The sequence below is a fragment of the Oncorhynchus clarkii genome, chromosome 22 (genome assembly GCF_045791955.1).
Source record: "Oncorhynchus clarkii lewisi isolate Uvic-CL-2024 chromosome 22, UVic_Ocla_1.0, whole genome shotgun sequence".
NCBI lineage: Eukaryota > Metazoa > Chordata > Actinopteri > Salmoniformes > Salmonidae > Oncorhynchus > Oncorhynchus clarkii.
The window spans coordinates 1,125,747-1,142,899 of record NC_092168.1 but is presented as its reverse complement, the minus strand read 5'-3'; the positions used below and the strand labels follow the sequence as shown (position 1 = coordinate 1,142,899).

The 17,153-nt window shown below is 42.4% G+C and overlaps 1 protein-coding gene across 4 annotated transcripts in view; it reads right to left on the bottom strand.

Moving 5' to 3' along the window:
* Nucleotides 1-16,663, bottom strand: part of LOC139380172 (Krueppel-like factor 12) — a 172,526-nt gene extending 155,863 nt beyond the window's left edge. For 2 of the 4 annotated variants that reach the window (XM_071122620.1, XM_071122622.1), the window contains exon 1: nucleotides 16,517-16,663. The gene's annotated coding sequence lies outside the window, so the exon portion shown is untranslated. The remainder of the gene's footprint in view (nucleotides 1-16,516) is intronic. The other 2 variants (XM_071122618.1, XM_071122625.1) reach the window with 1 other exon arrangement.
* Nucleotides 16,664-17,153: the final 490 nt, after the last annotated feature.

The window sequence follows — 17,153 nt, the reverse complement described above, 5'->3', positions numbered from 1 at the left end:
CTTTCTTTCCTCAAGAAAGACAGGCTTAAATACGTCTGATTGCACAACAAGTGGGCTGGCACTCTCACTTTTCTCAATTTCCCCTAGTCCAATAGCTCAAAACTAACACACTGGCCTGGAAAAATGAGAGGATTCCCCACTTTTTGAGAAGAGAATCTGAACAAAGAACCAGGTGTACCTACCAGTACCCCCTGTATATAGCCTCGCTATTGTTATTATATTTTTTTATTTCTAAGTTTTATTTTAATGTTTTTACTTATCTATGTTTTACTTAAAACTGCTTAAAGCATTGTTGGTTAAGGGCTTGTAAGTAGGCATTTCACTGTAAGGTCTACTACACCTGTTGTATTCGGCACATGTGACAAATAAAATTTGATTTGATGTGGTGTGGTATTTAACAGGGTTTGCCAATGGTGTCAGATGATACTAATGTTTCTGTCTGTGTCAACAACTAGAACCAGATCCTCTACTTTCACCCTCCACCTCTGACTGTGTGGGTGTTTGCATAATCCGCCCCCCTCCCACCCCACACACACACACACACAGATACACACCCTACAGCTTTAGTAAACAAACATGGGCTGGACCTGAGGTCAAGGATTGATTACACATGAGGACACGTAGAAAGAACATTTTGTCAACTTAACGGATGTCGAAATTAGTAGGAATGATGGCCTTTATATCCATACACACCTAAACACACACACATTTCAGATTGTTTATATATTTCACACTCAGGAAACATCTCAATCTTATATGAAGATTTGATTGTATAACCATCTACTGAAATTGATGTTTTTTCTTGATTCCCACTGCTGATAAATAGCCTATACTGTAATAAATCAGAAATGAACACATTTATGAATATTCCAAAATTTCTCAATGAAACATGCCGACCACTTAATTTAAAAAAAGTATGTCATTAAATATAATGTACTGTACATACAGCAAGACTAGAAGCGGCGGTCACCAGCAATCAATTTCAGATTAGCTAATGTGTTTCTGATTTCAACAATATTCTCACCAAATCATTTCACAGCATCATTCATGTGTGTGTGTGTTAATTTAGGGTTAAATAAAGGTTAAATAAAATATTTTTTTTTACTTAGTATCTTGTTCCACAGCCTTTTTTTGTTTACTCAACTTTTCGGTCGAAGTGTCACCTAGCTAAACATTTGGGTTGGCACTGGCTGTATGGGATTATGGAGAGTGAATTAAATTGTTTCTTCGTCATCTTGCAAGGTAGTTATCTAGCTGTGGTTAGTATCAACAAAGGCTTTGTACAAAATCACAACATTTGCGCAGATTATAATCTATACCATAAGCAAAGTGCACAGATATGCATTGCCAAACAACGCTACTGGCCACCTTCTGGTTTGGAGTATTTTAAGGTATAGGGGGCAGCATTTTTACTTTTGGATAAATAGCGTGCACAATTTCAACCTCTTGCTACTCATGCCAGGAATATAAAATATGCATATTATTAGTAGATTTGGATAGAAAACACTCTGAAATTTCTAAAACGGTTTGAATCATGTCTGTGAGTATAACATAACTTATGTAGCAGGCAAAACCCTGAGGACTAACCGTTCAGAATTTCTCTTTTTTTAGGTCTCTGTCTGTTCACTGATTTCTCATTGGCAAATTATATTTCTTAGGAACCTGTTTTCAGTTCCTACTTCTTCCACTGGATGTCACCAGTCTTTGGAATTTGCTTGAGGTTATTCATTTGTGCAATGAAGAAGTATGCCATCTGGGAACTGCGTAACACTGTTGAGAGTTGACCAAGACATGAAAAGTAGCTTTAGTTTCCTCTATTGAAAACAGATAGACCTGTATTCAATTTGATCGATTATTATGTGTCACTTGTCTTTGTTATTGTCTCCACCCACCTGTCTCTTCTTTTCCCCATTAGTCCCGGTGAATTTATCCCTGTGTTTCCTGTATCTCTGTGCCAGTTTGTCTTGTTTTGCCAAGTCAACCAGCGTTTCTCCTAGCTCTCCTGGTTTTGACCCTTGCCTGTCCGTACGCCGAATCCACCTGCCTGACCACTCTGCCTGTTCTGACCTCGAGCCTGCCTATCGCCTGGGACTGTTTGGACTCTGACCTGCCTTTTGCCTAACCCTTTTGGTATAATAAATATAGGAGCTCAACCATGTGCCTCTTGTGTCTGCATTTGGGTCTCGCCTTGTGCCCTTGCAATTTGGGCCAACTAAAATGTTAAGTTCAGGTAACACTTTGGATGAAAAATGTATTTAAATAAAAAAGAATGTGGAACCAGTTACTAAATAATTATTTCTTTAATGTAGTTTTTTTCAGTGTGTGTGTGTTGCTGGAGTCTTGCTATTGTGTGTAAGAGTCTAGCTACATTTTCAGGTATACTAAAGTTTCACATTTAGTCAGAAAGTCGTTTTCATTGCAAGTTACAGTTTAATGTTAGCTAGCTAGCAAACGTTAGCTTGCTGTCTCACTAGCTAACGTTATGTGTATGATCTGTGTAGTAATAATATTTGGGAGTTTCTCCTTGCTGTAGGCTACTACTTTTACCACTTTAAGTCTTGAAATCTTTGGTTGTTTACCAAACTACTCACTGTGTTTAGCACATGACATGTGAATGCTTAAAGAGATGGTTGGGCTAACGCTTAAGCGGATGTGAATGATGCTGAATGGGTGTAGACAAAGAAGAGCTCTCCAGTAGGTGTTCCAAAATATTCAAGATACATTTTCTCAAAAGTAGGGTTAGAACTGTATCAACTTTCAAAGCAGAATTACTTTCCCATTGTTCCTCAACTGCAGTGTATGATATTCTATTTTCTAGCCCTGGGTCTTTACTTTTATCCAATGTAAAAACACACTTTCAAATTCTGCTACATAACACAAATGTGTTTACACCCCTGTTAGTGAGCATTTCTCCTTTGCCAAGTTAATCCATCCACCTGACAGGTGTAGTATATCAAGAAGCTGATTAAACAGCATGATCCTTAAACAGGTGCACCTTTACAATAAAAGGGCACTATTATATGTGCTGTTTTGTTCAACACAATGCCACAAATGTCTACATTTTCAGGGAGCGCGCAATTGGCATGCTTACTGCAGGAATGTCCACAAGATCTGTTGCCAGATAATTTAATATTAATATCTCTACAGTAAGCCTCCTCCAACGTCATTTTAGAGAATTTGGCAGTATGTCCAACCAACCTCACAACCGCAGACCACGTGTAACTATGCCAGCCCAGGACCTTCACATCTGCCATACAGCTGATGAAACTGAGGAGTATTTCTGTCTGTAATAAAGCCCTTTTGTGGGGAAAAACTCATTCTGATTGGCTGGCTCCCCAGGCCCACCAATGTCTGCGCTCACTCCTAGTCATGTGAAATCCATCGATTATGGCCTTGAATGTTTTTCAATTGACTGATTTCCTTATATAAATTGTAAGTCAGTTAAATTGTTCAAATTGTTGCATGTTGCGTTTATATTTTTGTTCAGCATAGATAAGGATATTTAAACCCATTTACCCTCTGAGCACTTGGAAAGGTGCTACTGTAAATCCAATCCATTATTTTAAAATATTTTTCAAGAACTGGTCAGTTTATTCAATATTAGTTGGAACAATTATCAGTGATAGAATGCAATAGCTAGTCCATAACATTTCATCTGTCGACAATTGCTCCAATCTGTGTCGACGTTATTACAATGTGTTAGACAGCCGATGTCAGTGGTGGCAGGATCCTGTAGAGGAATTATAATTGGACTGGAATGAACCTTGTGGACCAGTAGACTGTCTGCTGCTGATTGGACAGTTAGACAGCTGATTGGTTTGATTGACTGTGTCCATTGCTGATTGGTCCTTTTTCGTTGATTGGACACAGACTGGGTCCATTGCTGATTGGACAGATAGTCTGTCCAATCAGTAGCGAACTATCTATGCCTAGGGCCCAATCAAATCTGCGTTGCGGAGAAGGTGGTTGGAACAGAATCCAGACATTAAAACAGAATTCAGTAATATTGAAAAAGGTATTGAACTTAGTAGGAAATCAACTAAATGTATTGAACTTATTAGAAAATGTATACATTTTCTCAAGTCATATCAAACATGGACAAAATGCATCAGTGATTCGTATTTTCCTGCAACTTTCTGAAACGGCACAGGAATGCCCTGTCTGTGCATGTACAACGTGCAAGTAGGTCTACACTTTGTGTAGCCGTTAGCGATGATGTTAACGAAAACCTTCTTCTGGTAAAGATGGAAAGGCTTTCCCAAAAATGTTCTCAATTAAATATTAACTACAACGTATCCTATGCCCACCTGGAAGAATGATTTCATGATTATTTGCAACAATTATTTGCCATATTTTTTTGAAAATTCTTCTATTTTCCCAGACCTCAAAAGTTGTCTCCTGATGTGGTTTTAAGCATGGTTGTGGACTTACAGCATCCAGTTTAGTTGTCTTTCTGTTAAAATGTGTGAGTTTGAGAGCGGAAACCTGAAAAGATGGGGAAAACAGAAGCCTGGAAAAACTAAATAGAGAAAACAGAATTTGGGGAAAAAAACTAAATGGAATTAGGCAAAAAATATATATATTTTTTTACAGTATATGTCCCTATAGGTCTGTTAGTGATTGGACAGACAGACTGTGTCTGTTGCTGATTGGTCATTTATAATTGACTACCTAGGCTGAACTCTATTTTATTTAATTGAAATATATTTAAACAGGGAAATCCCATTGAGACCAATACCTTTTTTTCAATGGAGCTTTTCACACAATCGTACAATTCACAATATTTACAAATCCAATGCAATAAAAACGTAAAATATTTACGAGTTATGTAAGAAAATTCATTTACAAACACGATCATGAAAAACAAACACTTTCATCAGTAAAAAAGTCATCAACAAACCGTTTAAACTGCCCTAGTGGCACCGAAACATCCAACCTTGTGGAATGATCTCTAGAATTCTCTAAGGTGCAAAAAAACTAAATGCAGATCGACCTAAGTCAGTGGAGACTGAAGGGATCTCCAGAGTTAGCCACCCCTGTGATCGGGTCTGATGACTCGTATGTCTGTAATATAACAATGAAGTAAGGTATGGCAGAAGTTTGCACAAGAGCCTTTATAAACAAAAGGAGAGCAGTGCATTGATCTATGAGTCTTAAGAGAGGGCCAGCCTACTTTCTGATACAGAGTGCAGGAATGCAGGGATGTGTACTGAACCTATCAGTCATAATAAAAGTATAGTGCACTATGATAAACAGTGTCCAATGGCACCAATACAGTGGCAGCTGCATTCAAATAGACAAAATCACCATAGTCTAAAGCCGGAATAAATGTCAACTGAATGATTTGTTTTCTGCTATTTAATGAAAGGCATGCCCTATTCCAAAACGGACATCTCCATTGGGCATGTTTTTAGTCCAAAACTAGGCTAAATCTGGGAAACATGTCAAAATACAGTTATGTATACAGTATAACATGTATTTTTTTTAAATATTTGTAATATATGTTATACCGTATATGTATCAATATAATTTTTTATGAATGTGAACGTTATTTTCAGTGTAAATGCTAAGTACATTATATTACCCCATATAAAGTGTACTAATGCTGAGGCAAGGGGACCTATGGTAAATAGATTTAAAGTGAGAGCTTAAATGGGCACTAATCTGTCTCCCTGAATACCGTTGAGCAGCAGTGGATCTGCTCTTACCCCCCTCCCCTCCCCTCCCCTCCCTACCCCTAACCCACCACACATACACACACACAGATAAACATACGCACACCCTGCGGCTGTCACAGTGTTAAAGGCAGGGCCTCTCTCCAGCACGGGGGTAAGGTCACAGAGGTCAGTGCTCAGTCTCCTCCCTACCTCCCTTGCAGCCCCCCTCCCCTCCTTGGCTCTCCCTGGCCCCCAACCCCTGTTGTACAAATGCCTTTGCTGTCAGCTCTGGCCCGGTCCCCTGTAATTGAAAAGAACAGGCCAGGGCCAGTCCCCAGCCACCCCTAGCCCTGCCTGGGTTGTGTTGAGCCTCTGGGCCCGGTGACAGCCACCCATCAATATCAATACTATTAACACCCTGGAAATCAGAGCCACTGCCGATGACATCCAAGACACCATCCACCCGCCCCGTGCATGCACACACACACACACACACACACACACACACACACACACACACACACACACACACACACACACACACACACACACACACACACACACACACACACACACACACACACACACACACACACACGGCAGGGCAATAAATTGCAATGTCCGTACTGTGAGATGCCTAAGACAGTGCTACAAGGTGACACGACGGACAGCTGATCGTCCTCGCAGTGGCAGGCCACGTGTAACAACACCTGCACAGGATCGGTACATCTGAACGTCACACCTGCGGGACAGGTACAGGATGGCAACAACAACTGCCCAAGTTACAGGAATGCACAATCCCTCCATCAGTGCTCAGACTGTCTGCAATAGGTTGAGAGAGGCTGGATTGAGGGCTTGTAGGCCTGTTGTAAGGCAGGTCCTCACCAGCAACAACGTCACCCATGGGCACAAACCCACCGTCGCTGGACCAGACAGGACTGGCAAAAAGTGCTCTTCACTGACGAGTCGCGGTTTTGTCTCACCAGGGGTGATGGTCGGATTAGCATTTATCGTGGAAGGAGTGAGCGTTACACCGAGGCCTGTACTCTGGAGCGGGATGGATTTGGAGGTCAAGGGTCCGTCATGGTCTGGAGTGGTGTGTCACAGCATCATCGGACTGAGCTTGTTGTCATTGCAGGCAATCTCAACGCTGTGCCATACAGAGAAGACATCCTCCTCCCTCATGTGGTAAACTTCCTGTCGGCTCATCCAGACATGACCCTCCAACATGACAATGCCACCAGCCATGCTGCTCATTCTATGCGTGATTTCCTACAGGACAGGAATGTCAGTGTTCTGCCATGGCCAGCGAAGAGCCCGGATTTCAATCCCATTGAGCACGTCTGGGACCTGTTGGATCGGAGGGTGAAGGCTAGGGCCATACCCCCCCAAAATGTCCAGGAACGTGCAGGTGCCTTGATGGAAGAGTGGGGTAACATCTCACAGCAAGAATTGGCGCAGTCCATGAGGAGGAGATGCACTGCAGGACATGCACTGCAGCTGGTGGATTTTGACCCCCCCCCCCCTTTGTTCAGGGACACATTATTAAATTTCTGTTCGTCACATGTCTGTGGAACTTGTTCAGTTTATGTCTCAGTTGTTGAATCTTGTTCATACAAATATTTACATGTTAAGTTTGCTGAAAATAAACTCAGTTGACAGAGAGAGGACGTTTTTTTTTCTCGTTTTTTTTAGTTCATAAGGAAATCAGTCAATTGGTTTAAATTCATTAGGCCCTAATCTATGGATTTCACCGAACTGGGAATAAACACAGCTACACTACAGTGCCTTCGGGAAAGTATTCCGACCCCTTGAATTTTTCAAAATTTTATAACGTAACAGCCTTATTTTAAAATGGATTAAATAAAATCCCCAGTTATCTAAACACAATACCCCATAATTGTTGCAAATGTATAAAAAATGAACAACAGTAATACCCTTTGCTATGAGACTTGAAATTGAGCTCCGGTGCATCCTGTTTCCATTGATCATCCTTGAGATGTTTCTACAACTTGATTGGAGTCCACCTGTGGTAAATTAAATTGTTTGGACATGATTTGGAAAGACATACATCTGTCTATATAAGGTCCCACAGTTGACAATGCATCTCAGAGCAAAAACCAAGCCATGAGGTCAAAGGAATTGTCTGTAGAGCACCGAGACAAGATTGCGTCGAGGCTAAGATTTGGGGAAGGACACCAAACATTTCTGCAGCATTGAAGGTTCCCAAGAACAAAGGTGTTCGATGGGGTTGAGTTCAAGGCTCTGTGTCAATTTCTTCCACACTGATCTCAACAAATCATTTCTGTATTTACCTTGCATTGTGCAACGAGGGTGGTAGGTGGCTCCATAGGTGGCTCTATGCATTCAGTCAGGTAGAGTTCCCCTGGCATCTGCAAACCCAGATTTGTCCATTGGACTGCCAGATGGTGAAGCATGGAATGCATTTTCAATGCTCCAGAGTCCAATGGAGGCTTTACACACCTCCAGCCGATGCTTGGCATTGCGCATGGTGATCTTATGCTTGTGTGCGGCTGTTTGGCCATGGAAACCCATTTCATGAAGCTCCCAATGAACAGTTGTTTCTAGAGGCAGTTTAGAACTTGGTAGTGAGTGTTGTAACTGAGGACATGCTACATGCTACTCGCTTCAGCACTTGGTGGTCCCGTGCTGTGAGCTTGTGTGGCCTACCACTTTGCGGTAGAGACGTTGTTGCTCCTAGACATTTCCACTTCAGTTGACAGAGGCAGCTCTAGCAGTGCAGAAATTTGATGAACAGACTTGTCGGAAAGGTGCATACGCTGCCACATGTAGCATGTCCTCAGTTACAACACTCACTACCAAGTTCTAAACTGCCTCTAGAAACAACTGTTCATTGGGAGCTTCATGAAATGGGTTTCCATGGCCAAACAGCCGCACACAAGCATAAGATCACCATGCGCAATGCCAAGCATCGGCTGGAGGTGTGTAAAGCCTCCATTGGACTCTGGAGCATTGAAAATGCATTCCATGCTTCACCATCTGGCAGTCCAATGGACAAATCTGGGTTTGCAGATGCCAGGGGAACTCTACCTGACTGAATGCATAGAGCCACCTATGGAGCCACCTACCACCCTCGTTGCACAATGCAAGGTAAATACAGAAATGATTTGTTGAGATCAGTGTGGAAGAAATTGACACAGAGCCTTGAACTCAACCCCATCGAACACCTTTGGGAGGAATTGGAACACCAACTGTGAGCCAGGCCTTATCGCCCAACATTAGTGCCCAATGGAAGAAAGTCCCCACAGTAATGTTCCAACACTTAGTGGAGAGCTTTCCCAGAAGAGTGGAGTCTGTTATAGCAGCAAAGGGGGGGAACAACTCCATATTAATGTCCGTGATTTTGGAATGAGATGTTCGACTAGCAGGTGTCCACATATTTTTGGTAATGTAGTGTACCTTTAAAAAAAAGTATGGGTGTGGATCATAAAACCAGTCAGTATCTGGTGTGACCATCATTTGCCTCATGCAGCGCAACACATCTCCTTTGCGTAGAGTTGATCAGCCTGTTGATGGTGGCCTGTGGAATTTTTTTCCCACTCTTCAATGGCTGTGGGAAATAGAACACAATGTTCCGCACGTCGATTCAGAGCCTCCCAAACATGCTCAATGGGTGAACTGTCTGGTAAATATGCAGGCCATGGAAGAACTGGGAATCTTTCAGCTTCAAGGAATTGTGTACAGATCCTTGTGACATGGTGCTGTGCATTGTCTCAGGATCTCGTCACGGTATCTCTGTGCATTCAGATTGCCATCAATAAAATGCTTTGTTTTCGCTGTCCTTAGTTTATGCCTGCCCATACCATAACTCCACCGCCACCATGGGGCAATCTGTTCACAGCGTTGACATCATCAAACCGCTTGCCCACACATCTGCCATCTGCCCGGTACAGTTGAAACCGGGATTCATCCGTGAAGAGCACACTTCTCCAGAGTGGCAGTGGCCATTGCCCACTGAAGTCAGTTATAACGCAAAACTGCAGTCAGGTGAGGACCTTGGTGAGGATGACGAACACGCAGATAAGCTGACACTTTGTGCAATAACTCTTCGGTTGTGCAAACCAACAGTTTCATCAGCTGTCCGGATGGCTGGTCTCAGACGATCCCAAAGGTGAAGAAGCCGGATGTGGAGGTCCTGGGCTGGCGGTTGGATGTACTTCCAAAATCTCTAAAATGATGAAGGTGGCTTTCTCTCATAATGGCTTTGGTGGACATTCCTGCAGTCAGCATGCCAATTGCATGCTCCCTCAACTTGAGACATCTGTGGTGTTGTGTGACAAAAGTGCACACTTTAGAATGTCCATAAATATGCAGGAACAGATATAGCCCTTGGTTCTCTCCAGATCTGACTGCCCTTAACCAACACAAAAACATCCTGTGGCGTTCTGCATTAGCATCGAACAGCCCCCGTGAAATGCAACTTTTTAGGGAAGTTAGAAACCCATATACACAAGTTAGAAAAGCCAAGGCTAGCTTTTTCAAACAGATATTTGCTTCTGCCACACAAACTCAAAAAAGTTCTGGTACATTGTAAAGTCCATGGAGAATAAGAGCACCTCCTCCCAGCTGCCCACTGCACTGAGGATAGGAAACTCTGTCACCACTGATAAATCCACTATAATTGAGAATTTCAATAAGCATTTTTCTACGGCTGGCAATGCTTTCCATGCTTTCCACCTGGCCACCCCTACCCCGGTCAACAGCACTGCTGTAAGGGATTTCCTCCTCTTCTTCCGAAGAGGAGAGGCGAAAAGGATCGGAGGACCAATATGCGGCGTTGTAAGTGTCCATGGTTCTTTTAATAAGCAATAGTACACATGAACAACTGAATACAAAAACAATAAACGTGGAATGAACGAAACCCAAAACAGTACCGTGTGGTGAAAAACACAGACACGGAAACAAACACCCACAAACACACAGTGAAACCCAGGCTACCTAAGTATGATTCTCAATCAGAGACAACTAATGACACCTGCCTCTGATTGAGAACCATACTAGGCCGAAACATAGAAATCCCCAAATCATAGAAAAACAAACATAGACTGCCCACCCCAACTCACGCCCTGACCATACTAAATAACGACAAAACAGAGGAAATAAAGGTCAGAACGTGACAACTGCACCCCCACAGCAACTCGCACAAGCCTTCCCCATTTCTCCTTCTCCCAAATTCAGTCAGCTGATGTTCTGAAAGAGCTGCAAAATCTTGACCCCAACAAATCCTCCGGGCTAGACAATCTGGACCCTTTTTTTCTAAAATGATCTGCCGAAATTGTTGCAACCCCTATTAATAGCCTTTTCAACCTCTCTTTCGTGTTGTCTGAGATTCCCAAAGATTGGAAAGCAGCTGCAGTCATCCCCCTCTTCAAAGAGGGAGACACTCTAGACCTAAACTCCTACAGACCGATATCCATTCTACCCTGCCTTTCTAAGGTCTTCGAAAGCCAAGTTAACATCCAGATCACCGACCATTTTCAAATCCCACCGTACCTTCTCTGCTATGCAATCTGGTTTCAGAGCTGGTCATGGGTGCAGCTCAGCCACGCTCAAGGTTCTAAATGATATCTTAACCGCCATCGATAAGAAACAATACTGTGCAGCCGGATTCATTGACCTGGCCAAGGCTTTCAACTCTGTCAATCACCACATCCTCATAGGCAGACTCAACAGCCTTGGTTTCTCAAATGATTGCCTCGCCTGGTTCACCAACTACTTCTCCGACAGAGTTCAGTGTGTCAGAAATGAGGGCCTGTTGTCCGGGCCTCTGGCAGTCTCTATGGGGGTGCCACAGGGTTCAATTCTTGGGCTGACTCTCTTCCCTGTATATATCAATGATGTCGCTCTTGCTGCTAGTGAGTCTCTGGTCCACCTCTACGTACACGACACCATTCTGTATACTTCTGGCCCTTCTTTGGACACTGTGTTAACAATCCTCCAGACGAGCTTCATTGCCATACAACTCTCCTTCTGTGGCCTCCAACTGCTCTAAAATGCAAGTAAAACTAAATGCATGCTCTTCAACCGATCTCTGCCTGCACCTGCCCGCCCGCCCATCATCACTACTCTGGACGGTTCTGAGTTAGAATATGTGGACAACTACAAGTACCTAGGTGTCTGGTTAGACTGTAAACTCTCCTTCCAGACTCACATAAAACATCTCCAATCCAAAGTTAAATAGGAAGCCAATTCTAGATTTCGCAACAGAGCATCCTTCAGTCATGCTGCCAAACCTACCCTCGTAAAATTGACCATCTTACCGATCCTCGACTTTGGCGATGTCATTTACAAAATAGCCTCCAACACCCTACTCAACAAATTGGATGCAGTCTATCACAGTGCCTTCTGTTTTGTCACCAAAGTCCCATATACTACCCACCACTCCGACCTGTACGCTCTCATTGGCTGGCCCTCGCTTCATACTCATCGCCAAACCCACTAGCTCCAGGTCATCTACAAGACCCTGCTAGGTAAAGTCCCGCCTTATCTCTGCTCGCTGGTCACCATAGCTTCACCCACCCGTAGCACGCGTTCCAGCAGGCATATCTCACTTGTCACCCCCAAAGCCAATTCCTCCTTTGGCCGCCTCTCCTTCCAGTTCTCTGCTGCCAATGACTGGAACGAACTACAAAAATGTCTGAAACTGGAAACACTTATCTCCCTCACTAGCTTTGAGCAGCCCACAGATCACTGCACCTGTACATAGCCCATCTATAAATAGCCCAAACAACTACCTCTTCCTCTACTGTATTCATTTATTTTGCTCCTTTGCACCCCAGTATTTCTACTTTGCACACTCATCTACTGTCAAATCTACCATTCCAGTGTTTTACTTGCTATATGTATTTATTTCGCCACCATGGCCTTTTTTTTGCCTTTACCTCCCTTATCTCACCTCATTTGCTCACATTGTATATAGACTTATTTTTCTACTGTATTATTGACTGTATGTTTGTTTTACTCCATGTATAACTTTCCATGTGTCAAACTGCTTTGCTTTATCTTGGCCAGGTCGCAGTTGTAAATGAGATCTTGTTCTCAACTTGCCTACCTGGTTAAATAAAGTTGAAATAAATAACAAATATATAAAAAAATGTACTGTCCCCGGCAGAAGCTGCACCTGTGTAATTTGTTGTTTTGCCCCAAAAATAACACTTTGTATTCAGGACAAAAAGTTAATTGCTTTGCCACATTTTTGTAGTACTACTTTAGTACCTTGTTGTAATGTTTTGGTGGAATATTTGTATTCTGTATTGGCTTCCTTCTTTTCACTCAATTAGGTTAGTATTGTGGATACATCCTCAGTTTTCTCCTATCACAGTCATTACACTCTGTAACTGTCTGAAAGTCACTATTAGAATCATTGTGAAATTTCCTCTCCGGCAACTGAGTTAGAAAGGACACCTGTATCTTTGTAGTGACTGGGTGTATTGATGCAACATCCATAATGTAATTAATAACTTTTTTTTACCCATCTATCAATAGCTGCTCTTCTTTGCGAGTCATTGGGAAATCTCCCTGGTCTTTGTGATTGAATCTGTGTTTGAAATTCACTGCTCGACTGAGAGACCTTACAGATAATTGTATGTGTGTTTGGGGTACAGAGATGCGGTAGTCATTCAGAAATCATGTTAAACACTATTATTGCACACGGAGTGAGTCCATGCAACTTTGAGACTTGTTAAGTACATTTTTACTCCTGAAGTTAGTTAGGCTTGTCATAGCAAAGGGGTTGAATACTTACTGACTCAAGACATTTCAGCTTTTCATTTTATTTTAATTTGTAAAATCTTTAAAACCTCTTACTTCTACCCCCTCCTTTTTCGAACATTCTGTTAAAAATCGCGCAACTTTTCAGCGTCCTGCTACTCATGCCAGGAATATAGTATATGCATATGATTAGTATGTGTGGATAGAAAACACTCTGAAGTTTCTAAAACTGGTTAAATCACGGCTGTGACTATAACAGATTGTGTGTTTCATTGAAAAACGCAAGAAAAACTGCTCTCTGAAAGCTAAAAATAATTTCCATAAGTCACTTCCATGAGTTGTTAAAAGAGGAAAACATTTAATATCGACCTGCATGCAATTCATACAAATTCCACACGATGCCGCCATTGTCGTCATTTTCAATTGAATTATTTGTTGGAAAATCCATCTATCTGGCATCCGTTTCTTCCAGTCTTCACCCGGATGTTGTTAATGTGGACATTGGCAGCCATTGATTTGCAAACGAGGAGCTATTGAATATACATCGCCCTGTAATCATTTTGATAGATTATAAACGTTTACTAATACCTAAAGTTGGATTACAAAAGGATTTCGAAGTGTTTTGTGAAAGTTTATCGTCGACTTTTTTAATTTAAAAAAATTACGCAGCGTTTAAAAACAATGTTTTTTTCTGAATGACACAGCTTCTGGGTATATATGGACCGATTTAAACGAAAAAAAGACCCAATAGTGATGTTTATGGGGCATATAGGAGTGCCAAGAAAGAAGCTCGTCAAAGGTAATGAATGTTTTATATTTTATTTCTGCGTTTTGTGCTGCGTCGGATAAGCAGAGTCTTTGTTTACGTCGCATTCAGGCATTTTCAGGTGGTGCATGCTATCAGATAATAGCTTCTCATGCTTTCGCCGAAAAGCATTTTAAAAATCTGACTTGTTGGCTAGGTTCACAACGAGTGTAGCTTTAATTCAATACCCTGCTTGTGAATTTTGATCAAGGTTTGAGTTTTAACGAGTACATTTAGCATTTAGCGTAGCGCATTTGCATTTCCAGGTGTCTACTTGAGACATCTGCGTCTCAAGTATAGTCAAGAAGTTAAAGAACATAAATCCACTTTGACGTTATGGGGTATTGTGTATAGGCCAGTGACAAAACAAATCACAAAAACACAACATTTTGGTGAAAAAGTCAAGGTGTGTGAATCCAAAAGGTGTGTTCAAGGGGTGTATATACAGGCTCCTGAGTTGCACAGCAATCTAAGGCACTGCATCTCAGTGCTAGAGGAGTCACTACAGACCCTGGTTTGATCCCGGGCTGTATCTCAACCGGCCATGATCGGGTGTCCCATAGGGCGGCACACAATTGGCCCAGCGTCGTCCGGGTTAGTCGAGGGTTTGGCCGGGGTAGGCCGTCATTGTAAAATAATAATTTGTTCTTAACTGACTTGCCTAGTTAAATAAAGGTTCAATAACATTTAAAAAAATGTAAAATACGGCTGTATCAGTGTCGCCGGCGGTAACGTGGCAATTTGTTTTACTCCCAGGATTATACTTCAAGTAGGACAGCAGGCTACACAAGGAATAACTAATATCGGTAGCCATCTAGACGTCACCATGATACAGTCTACTCAAATTTGGAGAGCACGAACAGCAACCACACTGGGACAGTGTCCTTAGCTGTCACAACCCTGTGATTCGGTTCACCTGGCTCTCGGCTGCGCAACGTACGTCATCATTTTACAGGCCAGGAGTGTCCGCACAGCCTCTCCCCCTTTCCATTTGTTTAATTTAAACAGCATTGTTAAATAATGTCATAGTATTAGCTACACCTTCTCACTTCAACAGTAGTATACAAACATTTGGTGGCACTGAAAGAAAGGAACATGTGAGTTTGGTCAAATAATATGTGTTATTGTTTAGGCTTATATCAATATTTTATTATATAGTTTGAAGTAGGTGTACAGTATCTACAGTAGCTGTCTTATTTGTATTTGTTCAGTGCCTCAATTTATTTCATAAACCGTATTGGATATAGCTATACAGATTCCTGTCTCGAATCAACCCAAGATGATGAAACCTGAAGAAGGGACAAAGTGCTTGACAAGGTGGCCCAGAGGAAGCAGCTGTTTTCAACCCCATTGCCTCATTCTTCCAAGAGCTTACTGAGTTTGAATGACGACCTCTAGTGAGGTAAGTACCCACACGACACAAGCTTGATATGTCCCTTGTCACCTGCCTTTTTACCTACAGAGTAACAGCCCCGGTGCTCTCTGTCTCTCATTCTATTCTTTATTTTTCCAGGCTTGTCATAGGGGTGAGAAGAGCTGTCAAATCAGAACTGAGGAGGATTGTTAGGGAGCCTCATAAGGAACACCTGATGCTGTGCTGACTTCTCTCTCCTGGATGCTCTCCTGCCCAAACTGTCCCGTTGTGTTTTACTGCCTCTGAATCCCCTTACGCCGAATAGAGTTGCCCCTGATCGTAGATCTAGAATTGTACCCAATCTCCCCCCCCCCCACACCACCCACATACAATATAGTTTTAAAATAAGTGTTGCAATGATGCTCTTATTTGGTTACACATGTTAACTGTTACTTCTATTTTCCATTCTGTTGTTCATTTGCAGTTCATCTTGTTACCAATTTGAATAAATCTATTGTTTTCCTACATTTACTTTTCAGTGAGACTTGCCCTGTAAATTTACAGCATAATCCTGGCACCTGAGTTGCCAGTTCAATGCTGTAATTTTGCTTTACAGCAGAGAAGCTGTAATGTATTTCACGTTACTAATCTCTAATAATAAAACATTACAGCATCCCTGACATACATTTACAGCAGGGATGCTGTATGCTGTAATATGTTTTACAGTAAGGAAAATAGTACTGTACATTTACAGGGAAAAGTTTTACAGTGCACAATGGCACACACGGGCAGCCAGGCAGTGTGCAGTATGTAGGTAGATGACCAGGAGTTGTCATAAGGCTGGACACAGCAATGACAGCTGAACCACACACACACAATCCCACAAGCATGACAAATGAGAACCACAGCATGAGAAGAACAGAAGAAGGAGGAAACGTTTCCACAGACCTTGTCAGAAGCTGCAGAGCCGTAGAAAACGGTTTTCCCTTCTCCAGTCCTCTCTCTTTTGCTCCTCTCTCTCTCACTCCTGCGTGTGCAGCTCCCTCCCCTTCTGTCTCTCAGCTGCTGAGCTCTTGCAGTTCTCAGGAAATGAATGGGGAGCTGCACAGAGAACTGTTGTACTTGCAAATGACTTAGCTTGCCCGCCCCCATCACATGATCTGCTAAATGTAGGGTGGGCCAGTGGGTGGAGGCTTCATAGGCAACTGGAAGACAATATACTCTAGCTTGAACAGCATGCATCTAATTACATGGGGCCCCTCGTGGGAGGTTTCCGACGCATCCGTCCAGGCAGGCAGCTCTCTCTCTCTCTCTCACTCTTTGCCTCTCTCTCTCTCCCTGCCTCTTTTTCTCTCTGCCTCTCAGGGCTGGGGGTGATCACTGGAGTGCCTCCCCATTTAAAGGGACAATCAGCAGTTGCTAAATTCATTTTTGGACTTTTAAATTCATGATATGTACCCATTGATTCGTATAAATGCCTCATGAGCACAGTTCAAACAACAAGCTCTCATAATCTCAATGCAGAATTAGACGTTCATCCACATTCTCCAAACGTGAAATGTCAAAACTGCCCCAAACCTCAAAG